The 14835-nt window shown below is 41.1% G+C and overlaps 1 long non-coding RNA gene across 1 annotated transcript; it reads left to right on the forward strand.

Annotated features, from left to right (window-relative positions):
- Positions 1-1889: 1889 nt before the first annotated feature.
- Positions 1890-9826, forward strand: LOC123618760 (uncharacterized). Its single transcript, XR_006727228.2, has 3 exons — positions 1890-2176; positions 5068-5133; positions 9735-9826. It is a non-coding gene; the product is annotated as an uncharacterized LOC123618760 (long non-coding RNA).
- The last annotated feature ends 5009 nt before the right edge of the window (positions 9827-14835 follow it).

Consider the following 14835-nt stretch of genomic DNA (forward strand, 5'->3'; position numbering starts at 1 on the left):
CATTGACAGTCTTTGTCTCTAGGGCCAAGACTTTTTCTTTAGGTAGGGGTTCCCTAACTGCAGTTTCATATTGCCTTTCTTGCATTAAACCATAGCTGTGGTATATATTGGCTGCGATTTTTTTTTTTACTTCAGTCTCTTTAGAGAGGAGTGAGAACTTAATGGAACTCAAGAGGCAGTTGAGTCAGACCCCTTTTATATTTTTGCAGCCTAATTTGATAGCCATTTTTAGGTCACTCATCACTTATTGATTCTTTTTAAAGTATGTGTCTTAGTTTTGAACACCCATTCTTTTTTTTTTTTTTTTTGCATTTGTATTACATAAGGGGCTACACCTGTGACTTGGTCACGCACACTCACTTCAGACCCTTATATCTTTGTATGTGTGTTATAGTTAAGTTCCATACAAGGAGCCCATAAAAGGGTTACAGATGGCATTCAGTGGGAGGAAGGGGGAGTTATAACTTTTCACTCTGGCATTGGAAAGGTGTCAGTAAAGACTCTTTGAGTTAGGAGCTTTCCTTTGCCACATGTGGAAGGATGGTGGAGTCGGAAATGGTAGCAATATGGTGGAGAATACTCTCTGCAGATGACAAGTCATGTGCAAAGACGGAGGCAGTCAGGTTCAGGTCCTATTTGGTGAATAATGAGCACCCAATTTTCCTGGAGGTAAGTAAGCTATGTCTACAGGGAGGGTGATCCTTACACCTCAGTTTTCCCAGGACATTCCAGACTTATGCTTGTTGTTCAAGAATCCCCACTCAAGTCAGCACTTGTCCCAGAGATAAGTGTCCTGGTTTGAACAATAAACTATATGGTCACCCTAACTAAAGGAGAGGAATAGGAAGGATTAAGGATAAAATGCCAGGTAACGGTTTTTGACTTAAGGAGGCACTTAAAAGACATGGAAGAGTTGCGGAGTTTAGAGAGGGCAAAATTTTCGAAGGGTCCAGTTGGTGACATGGCAGATTATAAAATGGGTGAATGAGAAGAGGAATAAAGAAATTTAAATTGAGGCTTCTGGTAATAAGTAGCTTAGGAAGGCAGCCAGGAGAAGGGTTAGGGGTTGAGAAAATGCAGGTGAAGGCATAGACAGGAATAAAACATGAGAATTTAATATTGAAGCATCAAATTCCTTGAGAGGTGCACGGTTGGGAAACAGGATTTCCTGTCCTTTTCCTTGGGTCACTTGGTGGCATGGTTTAATGGCTAATCCAGATCCTTCTGGAATGGAAAGAATAAGAAATCAACCCTTAGGTCTCGTAGCTCTTCCAGCTTGGAGATGGGCCTTGTAGGTGTGCACCACTTTGCTGTTGAGAATAAATCACCAAGATTCTGTCTCCCACCTACATTTTGGGAGATGAAAAGAAGTGAATTATTAGTCTAGAGATCTCACCTCCATTCTAGATTCACTTCCCACCTTTAGTTTCTCATTGGAAACTTGAGAAAAGGTGGATTTCTTTATGTGTGTTATGGTCTTCCCTTGAAGAGGAGGTGACGAGAAAAAAAATTTTTAAATGGGGCCAAGCACTCACAGAAGTAATTTCTTTTTCTCATTTTCAAGCCAGAAAAGTCACCTTTCCGCACAACTCCCACATGTTAAAGCTATGTTTTTATCTTGATATCTGAAAAACATTTGGATAACACTAAGTTCTCTACACAGATGTGGGGTGCTTTATATAAAAGACACATGTGTGACCCCTCCCTTTAAGTCCCCCCACTCCACCTTCAGCATACGTTTCCCCTGGCGCTTTTCATCCTGTTAGACTCTGAAATGAAGTAGAAACTTTTCTGGAGATTTGACAGAGAGGAAGCTCTTTCTCTTTTTGCCTCTGAGATGCAGGGTTTGCAGAGGCTTTGTGGAGGCGGGGGTCTGAGCTCGGCGTGAGTGCTCGCTGACACAGGTGTGTACTTTCAATCCATCTTCCTGCCAGTTCACAACCCACTGGCCTCAAACTCTGCTTTGGCCAGTGCCTGCCCATTCTCAGCCAGATAACAATTTCAGGTGCTTTTTCAAGCATGTAGAAGTCAGCGTGGACACAGGAGGGCATAGTCTTGGGCGCTGTGTAGAAGGTTAACTGACTTGGAAATCTGTTTCCGAACTGTAGGAATCAAAACGACTCTGAGTGTTCATCTGTGAGGACAGGATCATGACCCACGGCAGAAAAACAGCCAAGTAGGTGTTTGCTCTTTCCGTAAGTATTGGACCACCTCCTCCAGGGCCTGGAGATAGAGCAGTGAGCAGAGCAGCAAAAATTCCTGCCCCTTTGGAGCCTACATTTACTGAAGCAGAGAGAGAGAGAAATGATAAATAGTATAGTAAATAAAATAAATGGTAATGAAGGGAAAAAAAATCAGGGGGAAAGGAGATGATGAGGGTGAAGGAGTTTAAAATAGTGAGTAGGGAAGCCAGGGAAGGCCTCACAATAAGGTTACTTGCTTCCTTTGGGCATTTCCTAGAATAAGTCCAAGCCATGTCTCGTGGACGGGTATCCCAGGCAAACGCAAAATCCCTGATATGACACGTTCCGGGGCAGCCAGCAGGCCAGCGCTTTAGAACGAATTATTTGTCCAAGTGGTTTTTCATGTTTTCTCTGCACAGTGAAGGCCTAAGATCTAACCTAATACAGTGTGTATTAGCTGTTCCATGTATCGATTAGATTATCATTAACCCTAGGGAACATTTGGAAAATACTGGGCTTGAATCCCTGTCCAAGCTATTCCAGTTGAGTAGGTCTCGGGGGATGGCCAGGCACCTGTCTTTGTAGACAGCTTCCCAGGTAGTTTAGATGATGTGTAGTTCTAGGGATCAGTTATGTAGATCCAATCCATTATGATCTCCAGCTTCATTTTGGCTACAGCATCTATGGATTCTTCTTTTTCAGGGCAGTAAAACATTAAGGTCAATATGATTAATGTTGGATTCAGTTATTTTATTGGTAGGGAGAAGGCGTGGTGATGACAGGCTAATGTTTTTGTCTTATGCTCAGGAACTGCAACACAATTTCCAATTGCACTATAGATTTGTGCTGGGCTTTGCTTTCTTTCCATGAGAACTGGCCACTGTCTTCAAAAGGTTCTAGTTGCTCTACTCATGTCTCACCGTAGCCAAGGAAGGATTAAATAAGCCAACTGTGAGTAGGGGTAGATATAAATAGGATTCACCAGGAACTTGAATACAACTTGAAATATTCTGTTCTTATATCTCCTGCCTGATGGTCTTGTGTTCCATCATTTCCACAATGTAGAAAAATGGGCACGCATAACTCTTTGAGTTTTATGCCTAAGAGCTTCTGCCGTGAGAGAGTCTGACTTCTAGTCCCTGACTCTCACATCTAAGAAATTTCCAGGGAGGAGACTCAGTGACCTGTTCTTGGTCAGGGGCCTCCTATGGAGTGGATGGAACACGGCCAGTGCCATATAAGAGCGTGGCAGCTCCTTTAGTAGCCATCAATGAGAGAATGACGGCTCCCAGGAGAAGGATGGGGTGAGTGTGTATGAATCCTCCCTTTGCTGTTCACTCCAGAGGCGAAACTTGCCTTGAAACTTTTCCTTTGAAATTGATTTAGAGCCAGGGTAATTTAGATTTAGAGCCAAACCCAAAGTCCTTAAAATTGGGTGAACGGCCCTCCTAGATCTACTTTCCTATTACTGTGCTGTAACTTCCTCTTTGAGCATCATTCCTAAGCTCATGCCACTCTAGTCACACTGGTCTCTCCAAGCAAGGCCTTTGAAGTTGCTGTTGCTACTGCCTGGAAAAGTTCCACCCCAGAAAGCTACATGGCTCATGCCTCCTTCTGGTCTTCTCTGAAATAGTTTTCTCAGTGAATCTCTCCCCGTCCATCTTATTTAAAATTGTACTTCTCTGACCCCAGAACTCCCAGTAGTCCCCAACAGTTTCATCCATAGCCCTCATTATCACATGACATCCTCTGTCTTAAGTATTTGCTGTGCTTTTCATTCACTACAACATTAGCTTCACAAAGCCAGGTTTTTTGTTTTTTGTTTTTTGTTTTTTTTTGGTCTGTCTTGTATTCTCGGCCCCTGGAGCAATGCCTGGCACATAGTAGGCACTCAGCAAATAGTGAGTGACCAGTAAAGTTCAGATTTATCGTATTAAGATATCCGTAGGTATTCCACAGCTATACTTTTCCAGGACTTTCCATGACTAGGAACCCCCAGGTAGAGGGTCCCACCTGAGCCTCCTTTGGGTTGACTCCAGCGATGATTCTAGACAATGAACAGAAGAGCAGGGAGGCTGGTGTTGGCATAGCAGCTGCTGGGTTGGGAAGGCATCTATATTACTCAAACACAGCGGCATCCCTGGGGAGAGGGTAACCTCGAGGCTCTGCAGGTCTTTTCAATATCTTGGATTAAATGAACTGTGAAATATTTGTTTTATTAGGAGAGCTTGGGTTTGTTTCTGAGGCTTTACATCGTGTCTGTTCTGGGCAGCTGATACATAGCAGAGTGGAGAGTGTACTGTGTTTAAAGAACTCACGGGAACCTCTCCCATTACTTGGGGTCTGTTTTCAGGGGCCCCTCTCATTTCTCCTCCAAGACCAGCACTCTCTTTGTTGATACAAAGCACTGGGGAAAGACAAGGTTCCTGTCGGTAAAGAACTATGGAGGGGAGCAGCCTCATGTACCACCGAGTGCAGAGGAACTCAAGAAATCCTTTTTCACCAAAATGGCTGCAACCTATACCATTTCTGACTGGGGCAAGTGCATTCAATGAAGACAGGACTGGGAGTTCAGGAAGAGTCAGTTCCTAAAGCTGACAGAAACTAGAGAAGTTTTATGCAATGTGAATGAAAAGCCCCCTCATGTGTACAGATGTGCTGAATACAGTTCTGCAGCATCTCCTGCTAAGTGCGTTGCTCTTAAATCGCATTTTCCGCCTCTTGTCTAGGAAAGCTGAGGGTCTCTGAGGTTCACGGGGGAAGCCCTACTTTCTGAGTGGGGAGTGATAAAGCCCAAATCCCCATGGTGAATTCCCATGGAGAATGGAATGGGAGCCTCCACGTTCTTAGCAATGAGTATTGAGCTTCTTTCTTTCTGCTACAGATTTGTCATTGACTCACCTGTGGATATACATCCGGCATTCTGTGTCTGCAGACACAGAACCCACAGGTATGGGGGGCCGACTGGACGACACCGTTTTATACATATAAGGGACTTGAGCAGCTGTAGATTTTGTGTATGTGTGATCGTATGTGTGTAGATGTGGGTGCATAAGTGCATAGGAGAAGTTTGGGAGTATGTACCCTCCCAATGTTTAAATTTTCAGTGCTATGAAGAAAAGAAAGAGTGGGCTGGGGTAAAAGAAAGCGTTTCACTTTTAGCCTTATGCGATGTTAAAATTTTGGCATCTTTTTTGGTACCAGAATGTATCCATGCATTATTTGTGCAGTTTTAAAAAATGGTAAAAAAAATTGTAATTGGCAAATGAAATCACTAACTTATGACAAATTGACTGGTGTTTCCTTTTCTCTTTCCTCCATTTCTTGCCTGTTCCAAACGATCACAGTGGTAGCGGACTGGGGAGGGGAAGCTAATCATGTCAGGTAGGAATCATTGTTCCTCTAATGCTGCCGACCTACTTTTCTACATACATATGCCATTTTTCTCACACTGTCCATCATACCTAGAATTCTTCCTTTCCCAGCTCTTGGTGTCTTCAATTACAAATTCTGTTCATCCTTTAAGACCTATCTAGATTAAATCACCTCCATGACACTTTTTCTCATTTGTTCATCAAACATCTTATCCATCCATCTAACCATTCATCATTTAGTGAATCGTTACTAAATGCCAAACATTGTGTGGAACTTTAGGTAATACAGATATTATTCCTGCCTCCTTGAAGACAACATTATAAAGACAGAAAATAAATAATCCAGCAATCGAATGAATATAAAATGTAAAACTGTAATGAATGCTAGAAGAAAAATAAACATGATACCCTGATAGAGAATAAGGAAACAGCACCCAAATGAAGTAGGGTGATCAGAGAGGACGCTTATCCTAAGATATAAAAATGGAAAAAACGAGAAACATCTCAAAGGATGGAGGAGAGGAAATACGGGGATGTTTCCACAGGGGAAACATAATACATATGATCTACTTTGCTCCTGAAATCCTTCTATATCTGCTCACATTGTTCATTGTGTGTATCATGCCTCTGCTCATATTCTTGATTTTCAGGCTTTGGGGCAGCTTTCAGTTCCCTATCATGTAGCAGGGAACCAACAAACCGAGTCCAGCATCTGGGGACTCCAAAGCAGGAAGAAGGAATTCCCTCATATTATCTCAAAGACATCTTAAATTTCATTGATACCCTCTCTGGAGAATCTCTAAAGACACAGAGACTGTTTCCAAACTGATCTTTGGGACTGAATATTAAATTGGCTTTACTTTTCCACGTTGCCTCTCTGCTAGATCTTTACTCTGAACCAGGAAAGAAAGATTTCCATTATCTACTAATGCAGTTCTGGTTGGATAGAATCAATCCTTGGGCCAAACTTTATTTAAAGTCATTTAACGTTTTATTAAAGAGGAAGTACTTCCTTTCCTTTGTGTTCCCTCAGGCCTGTGGGTTTTTATTTATTTTTTAATAGGAAAGAGAAAGTGTAGTTTTGGTAGACTAGAAATTGTTTTCTTTAGTGAAATATATGGACTATAGAATATATCCAGCCTATAATCACCTCTCCATGACTCTAAACTGAGTTGGTGCTCTTTTACCAAATTAATGAGTTGTTAGTCATCTTGATTTTCCCCTAAGGTCTGGCCTTAAGGCATGCAAAGGTTTTTATTTTCTAAACCAGAAACCAGAAAATACCTTTGCTCTCTCTCGGGAGTAGGGGATAACATCTTCAAGACGAAGGCACTAGAGAGAACAACTCCAATTTCAGGAACAGATGGTAGTCAGAATAAAGTGGAAAACACCTTGCCATCTCTGGAAGGTCATAGAATCTTAGAAGGAATTTTGAAATTATTTAGGTCACTCCTCTACCCAGTGCTAGAATGTGTGTATTTTTTTAAAACATTTTTTTAATTGAGTTATAGTCATTTTACAGTGTTCTGTCAAATTTCAGTGTAGAGCACAATTTATCAGTTATACATGAACATACCATACATTCATTGTCGCATTCTCTTTCACTGTGAGCCACCACAAGATCATGCGTATATTTCCCTGTGCTACACAGTACAATCTTGTTTATCCATTCTAGAATGTGTATATTATAATCCTAAAAACTGATCATATATCTCCCCCATAAATATTTCCCTTGGTGAGAAACATAGTACTTTACATTCTAGGACAGATCATTCTTTTTTTCAGTTATCTCTGGTTATTAGACATTACTTTTCACACCAGTTTCATCCCATAACCTTTGATGAGACAAAACCTACAGTTCTACCATCTTCCTGGTAATCCTAAGAACATGTCTTATCCATGGCTTAATTAAAACTAAATTGGGCTTTGAAGCAGACGATTCAAATTATGTCTCCACAAATTAGTTGATCTCAGGCAAGTTCTTAATTTCTATGCCTCAATTTCCTCCTCTATAAAATGTAGATAGTTACCTACCCCACTAAATAATTGTGTGAATTAAATAAGAAAAAGTGTGTGAAAATGCCTCACATATGCCCAACACATAGTGGGTGGCCCATCAGTTTTCTTTTCTCAGGATTACTTCAAGAGCCTGAGCACAATTACAGGGAAGCAATGTCTTTGTCTGCAAGTAATGGGGAACTCAAATATTATTGACTTTATCATAAGGACATTTCTTGTTTATTGATTAAAAATCTCAAAGATAGGAAGCCTTCAGTTTGTTCTGGTAACTTCCCGGTCTCATGGAGGACCCAGGCTCTACCTCTCTGCTCCACTGTTCCTAGCATCACTGGCTTTTCCCTCCAAGCTTCCAGCACTCTAGCTGTAAGATGGCCGCTGTAGTCCCCGGCACCGTGGATGTATTCAAGGCAGAAAGAAAAAGGGAGGAGTGGCATCTGTAACTCTCTTTTCACTCCCTTTCCCTTTTTCAGGAAGCAAAGTAGTGTTCCCTGGAACCTCCCTGTAGACTTTTGCTTGTCTTTCATTGCCCAGACTGGGCGAAAGAACCATTCACTCTGCACGGTGAGCTGGGAAGGTGATGTAGGTAAGAGGAAAGGAGGAGGATGGGGATGCCCAGGCATTAGCCAAATAACCACAGCTGCTCCCGTAGCATCTTTCAGGTTTCCCCCAAATCGTCAGTTCTCCAGGCTTATCACCCCCTGTTGCCTCAGCAGCTCTGAAAATGACTTGATTTGCATACCCTTTGCTCCTTGAGTCTCCTTGGTTGGGTTAATCACGGTCAGAACAAGGTAATGGCTGTATCCCTTGGGTCTCAATCAGAGAGCAGAACCGCTATGAGTATAATGAACTCCGGGGTTTATTGTGGGATTCGATTTTACAAAATGTAGGAGGAGCTGGAACAAGTTAGGTCCAGAAAAGGGAGGTGTTAGATCAGAGAAAAGTCACTAACCAGCTTTCCAGAGGTGCGGACACTGGGAAACAAGTCATAATTTGTTGGGGGGAATCTGGGAAGCCAGGCATGTTCAGCTGCCAGAGCCAGGCCACAGAAGGGATCTGGTAAAGAAATTTCTGGAAGGCTGTTGTCTCTGTGTCTAGGGGTGAGCCAGGGTGACTGCTGGTCAGTCAGACCTGTGGTCAGGAAGAAGGGCTGCATGCCCGGGAAAGCTAGGACAAGCCAGAACCTATCAGCCCCTCTTTTCTGCCTCTCACTTCATGTAACCACAGTGAATCTTAGAGCATAAGTTCAGAGTGATTCCAATGCATCCAGTGTAGTTCCTCCAAACCCAGGATCTGTCAAGCATGGGGCTGTCCACCCAATGGACTATGGCTGTGGTGATGTTTCACGCACTTTAGAGCAGATTCTCCGAGGGTGTATCAAACGAGGGATATAGGGCATATTCTAAAGGTAAAAAAATAGGATTAGCATGAGATATGAACGTAAGTTGCTCATATGAATCCATTAGGGGAAAGAAAAGTAGGAACTTAGATTGTGAGCATAAAGGAGAAGGAAGAGAATGGAATTCTGAAGCAGAAACTGTGCCCCGCCCCAATCATGTTCAAGCCCTTCACATCTCCACTACTAATTTTTGTTTCTTTAACTTCTGTTTCTAAACCCCAAGACAGCAGTTTTTCCTGAAGAGTATTTTTTTCCTTTTAGAATTAAATCTTTCATCTTTGTCTTGATTTGTGTATCAGTAAATGTTTAGCAGTGTGTTAACTGTTATCTTTTGTGTACTGAAGCAAGAGATTGTTTAGAATAATTAAATCATGGGCTGTCTCCTGCACCCGTCTCACTGCTGGTTCTCTTTTCATCTAGGTGATAAAAGCCAGACATGCATTAATCCACATCAAATTGTCTCATGATAACTTGAAAAATTATGAGAGAATGTTATCTAATCATGAAAATAAGTTAAATTCTTCCTTTTCTATAAATAAGAGGGTCTCTTTTTTTTCTATTTACAAAGCAGACAGAACATCAGTGAGTAGGGCCATTTGTCTATTCCATTATGGAACACATGATATATTTATTGTTTCTAAGATTTGTTTCTTAAGGCCGGTTTGTCAAAAGGACAGCCTGACCTATGTCTTCTCTGCATGGCAAGCTGAATGCCAAACAAATGTCTCCTTCATTCCAAAGACATTATTCTGTTCTATTCAGGTAGAAGATGATGCTTAACTTAGCAGCAGGAAATTGCTTAACTGGAGTACCTTCTGATGGCAAACTTATTTCACAGACCTATGTAGAGAAGGTAAGTTTTGATGACAGTGCTAGTTAAAGCAATAGTTCCAACCTGATTTCCAATGATTATTGTCCAAATGGGAACACTCTAATGCTGGGATTTCCTTATAAAACTTGTAACCCTAGAAAAGTCACATTAAAAAAAAAAAGCCAGCACAACTTAAGGATATATACAAAAGCCAGCATTGTAAATCCCATATTGCTCTGGACTTGGGAAAATAAGCAGATGGAACATATTGGAAGGGCTGAGGGCACAGATGTCTTCTTGGCTTGGGTTCAGAGTGAAAGAAGAAGCCCATTTTATAGCTGAGTCTGGGATAGGAAAGATCCAGAAACAGAGGGCTGAAAAACCAAGTACACAATGTTTAATGAACTGTTTTTCAAGACAACCATTACAATATTTAAGCAACAAGTCATTGTTTGGGGGCGTGCTATTCTAACTGATTTAAATATTTGTTTTGAGTGGGAAGAGCTTTTCGCTGGTGGTTGAGTTATGCTGGGTGTCCTTAGATCTTCCATTTACAGTAGCATTGCTACCGTTCCAGAGAAGGAGAGCGCTTACCCTGTTGAAGCCCTAAGCCCTTTGTTCATTACAAACATTGTCTCCACTGTGTTTAATAAACTTGGCACGAATGTTTACTGTGTCAAACTTTCTTTTAAATGTGAAAAAATAAAATCAGCTTTTATGTTCGATTTAGGGACCATGCTGCTAAAGGAGAAGCCATAAAAATAATTCACTTCTATTGTTCAGTTTTTGTGATCAAATTTATGCATATCTGTTGAAAAAGAAGAAAAAAATTAAATCACCAGAAATCCTTTTGTTAGAAAACAGAGTTAAAATTTTGTAATAAAGCTTTCCAGTCATATATGTATCCTTTTTTGTATTCCTGTTGTTTTCTTCCAGCAATGTTATAGGTTGTTCCTTGTCAATAAATATAGATATAGATCACCAACTTGAATAGATACCTATATTTTATCTAATCTGTAGTTTATCTAACCTATCTACCATTTGTAGACACCATGATTGCCTTTATCTATCTATCTGTCTGTCTCTCTATCTATCTATCTATCTATCCCCTACCTTTTCAATAACATAGCAATGCCTATCTACATACTTCTCTGTGTGCTTGTCCGATTATTTCCCTGGGTTGAATTCCCAGAAGCAGAATTGCTGGATCAACGAGTCTGCACAAGTTTAACTTTTGATAGGTATTGCCAAATTGCCTGCCAAAATTTCAAACCCATTATACTCCCTTCAACAGGATATGAGACTGTCTTTTCTCCATATGCTCACTAGCACCAAGTAATAGCAATCCAATTAATCTCTGCCAAGCTGAAAGGCTAACACAGCCATAGCGTTAACATTTTTTTGTTCTTATTTGTGTATTTAAGATTATTATTGTTTCTACATCTTGTTATATGTTAACTAGCACAGAACATTATGAATGTCTAGACTATGAGCTTCTATTCATTGTGTTTGCACTTTCATTGTATTTTGAAGAGATTATATGATATAGCCTAGAAGTTAGCAGGTCTGGCATTTAGTCCCTAACGGGGTTAGTTAACACTTCTCCCTAAAGACATCTGTAAAATGGGAGCAATTATAATCCATGCACAGCCATGAGGACTACTTTCTTCTATTGGGAAGAGGAGGTTTTGTGTTTGTTTACTTGGGGTTTGGATTTTTTGTTTGCTTTTTAAATTGCTGTTCACTCTCATGGTAGGCAGCCTATAAAAGGCCCCCAACTTCCTAGTCTTCACATCCTGTATAGTCTCCCCTTGGGCATGAGCTGGATCTAGTGACTCATTTCCAACTAATAGAATGCAGCAGAACTGACGGGGTACCACTTCTAAGACTGGATTACTCAAGACTCTGGCTTCCATCTCGCTCCACATCTCTCACCCTTTCTCACCATCTACTGCTCTCTCTTGGAGCCTTAGCTGAGTAGCTCTATGGAGAGGTCCATGGAGCAAGAAACTAATGTCTCTGGCCAACAACCAGCAAGGACCTGGGGCCTGCCACCTGCCATGTGAGCAAGCTTGGAAGCAGACCCTGCCCCAGGCCAGCCTAGAGATGACAGCGGCCACAGCTGTGACACTGACTGCAGACTGTGAGAGACTCCAAGTCAGAGGCACCCAAACAGGTTGTGCCTGAACTCATGATCCTCGGAAACTGAAAAAATAATTGTTTGTTGTTTTAAGCCACTAAGTTGTAGAATAATTTGTTATGCAGAAAGAAATAACTAATACGACTCCTGAGTTACCCTCTTAGAGTCGTTACTAAGTGCCCTGTGCTCTGCCTCCTGCTCCTGGCTCAGCCATGCACCACCCCTTCGTCTGGTCACCACTGGAGACTCAGAATTCTTAGTCTCAGTGTACTTGGTCTGTTTTAGTAGAGGGGTCAGGGAAAGCCACAATCCTGTATAAACCACATCTTTTATTTTCTGTATTCTAATGCTTTGATATCTGGGGCCTTGCTGACCCCGGAGGGACTGCCCATCTGAGTTAGTGGATTTCTAGAGGTAGTAAACAGCTGTCTTGGAAGTGTGCTTTTCAGATGCAAACTAACCCATCCACAGTCCACACCCCAAGCCACCTCTTTTATTGGGCTCTTATACTCTGGGCTACTAACTTCCTGTCCTGATTACCCCAGGGCTAGATACCAGACAGTAAGAACAACCCCTGCACCCCAGAGCCCAATGAAATTATTCACACTAGCCAATCCTAAACCTGCTTGCCCTGTCTTGTCCATTTCTTCCCATAGAAACCACAAGAAAGGCTCTTATCCACAGCGTCCCCCTCTTCCTCTGCCTCCTGACTGACCCTGGTGCTTCCCCATGTGTCCCCCACTCCAGGGTGTGCCCCCTCTTCTCGGAATCTGTGAATGCAACTAATTGTCTTTTCGGTGGCAATTGTTTTGTGATCCGCTGGCCTTACCACACCTGAATAATAACAACACCTATGTTAAAACAACTCCCCTTATTCCTGCTTGCCTCCTTTCTTACACTGCCTCCTCTCAGTACTTTTAAATGGAAGGCTATGACTAGCACATCACCAAAACCAAATTCTATTTCTCAGAGACCCATATTAGCTAAAAACACAATAGGAAAGAGAAACACTTTTGTAAGGGCACTTGATCTGTGCAGATTCCCTTGACAATGAATACGCAAATCAGCATCAGTTCTCCTTCGTTTGTGACAATTCAGATTCTGCATTAGGCTCACCAATATTTAAGAAATTGGTCTCATTAGAGAACAGCCTACCCCCATGTAACTCAGCTTACTCTGAGTTACACAAAGACAGATCAAAAGCTCTTAAAGTACTGCTTTTAAAATTAAATTATTTGTTGGTCACACCCTTCTTACCTCTTGTTCCTGCAAGTAAAGAGGAGAGAAAGAGGTTAGGTTTCTAAGTATTTTAGTCAAAGGGCTAGCTCAGATGATCTTTCAAGGTCCGTCCTAGCCCTTAAATTTGCTTGTCTTGTTTGTGGATTTGTGTGGAGCATGGCAGAATGAAGATCATGGACACTACTGCTTATTCATTATGTCCTGATGTGGTTTGTGTTTTAGTTTTCTTTCTTTTTGAAGAAATAGCATTCTAGCTTGCATGACCCGTAATCCTGTCTCAAATCCTTATTTTCAAGTGAGGTGGGGAATGCACGTAGGCATACTTCACATAGACTGTCTTCTGGATTTCCCATAGGCTTGTGGGATGTGATCTTTTGTCTCTAAAGGGAATGTACTTTGACATTGTTCTAGAAGAGAAAAAGGGAAAGGCTGTGCTTTCCTAAGGTACAATCAAATTTTGTCAAAATTTGCATTCAGTGAGCCTATTTGTCAACATTGTTTTGTAGCTAAAGATGCTTTTATCCACTCTTATTCATCTGAGGTAGAACTAAATAGTGTGTAAGTTACTAAATCATCAAAACATGGGAAAGGAAAGAGAAATATTTCTTATTCTTTGGTCTGCATCTCAGCTGTGAGGTGCAGTGAATCTTGTGCTTCAAGACTGTCAATCATTTCTGATTCTAGAACTATTGTAATAAAAATTAAGATTCTGATAGGCTATATTCAGATTCTATTTTTTTGAGATTCTTTTCTTTGTTTAATAAACTGCCTCTTAAATAATGCTCTTACTCTGTTGAGGAGAGAACTGTGGAATTGTGTGTGTGTTGACAAGCAAACACACAAAAATGGAATGGTAGCTGGGTTCCTGTAACCAAGAGAAGTTTGCAAGACATTTAATTGTGAAGCGAGTCACAGTATTCAGAGATTGACCTTGAAGTTTTAAAAAAAGTGAATTGATGCACTGCAACAAGCACAAAGCCAGCTTTGGTGCTAAATGTAAATTGTTAAAAATGGTACGGAATAACATCTGCCTTGTAGTATGCCTTAATCAGCACTGTGAAAAATGAAAGTTTAACGATCTACTATAGTGGCTTCTAAGTGAAGGATAAACAAAGGATGAAAGAGTTTCTTGCATGGTTTGTAACTGATGCCATGAAAAATGTCAAGAACCATCTGCCTCAAACTTATCCAAACTGCCATCAAGTATTCTAATCCAGTCAAACGAGATACAACTAGAACAACCTATGTAACTTGCTGAAGGCTTATCAAAAGAGTTGTAAATAAAGAAGGAAAAAACCCATCAACTGTGTAGCCGCAGATTGCAGCCAGCTTGCCGGTGGCTTTGAAATTCAATCCCATTTCTCTAGTCTGACAAACTGTACTAAATAGCAAAATGGATTTTTATTGCTCTCAGCCATTTTCACTTTAGTTGCTATCGGGAGATGAATACACAGTTTCCTAATAGAATCAGAATCATGATTTATTTTTTAAAATGCACAGACTGATTTAGACCTTACCACTTAGTCCATGGGTAGGTACAGAGCACATGCAGAGAAGCCAAGCATTACATTTCTGTAGGTAAGAGATCACTTACCCATGCTTCACTAGATTTCCATGGCCTAAGAATCCACACTTTTTAGAAAAATCGGAGCTTGTCTTATACTAGCTATTTA

The sequence above is a fragment of the Camelus bactrianus genome, chromosome 9 (genome assembly GCF_048773025.1).
Source record: "Camelus bactrianus isolate YW-2024 breed Bactrian camel chromosome 9, ASM4877302v1, whole genome shotgun sequence".
Classification (NCBI taxonomy): domain Eukaryota; kingdom Metazoa; phylum Chordata; class Mammalia; order Artiodactyla; family Camelidae; genus Camelus; species Camelus bactrianus.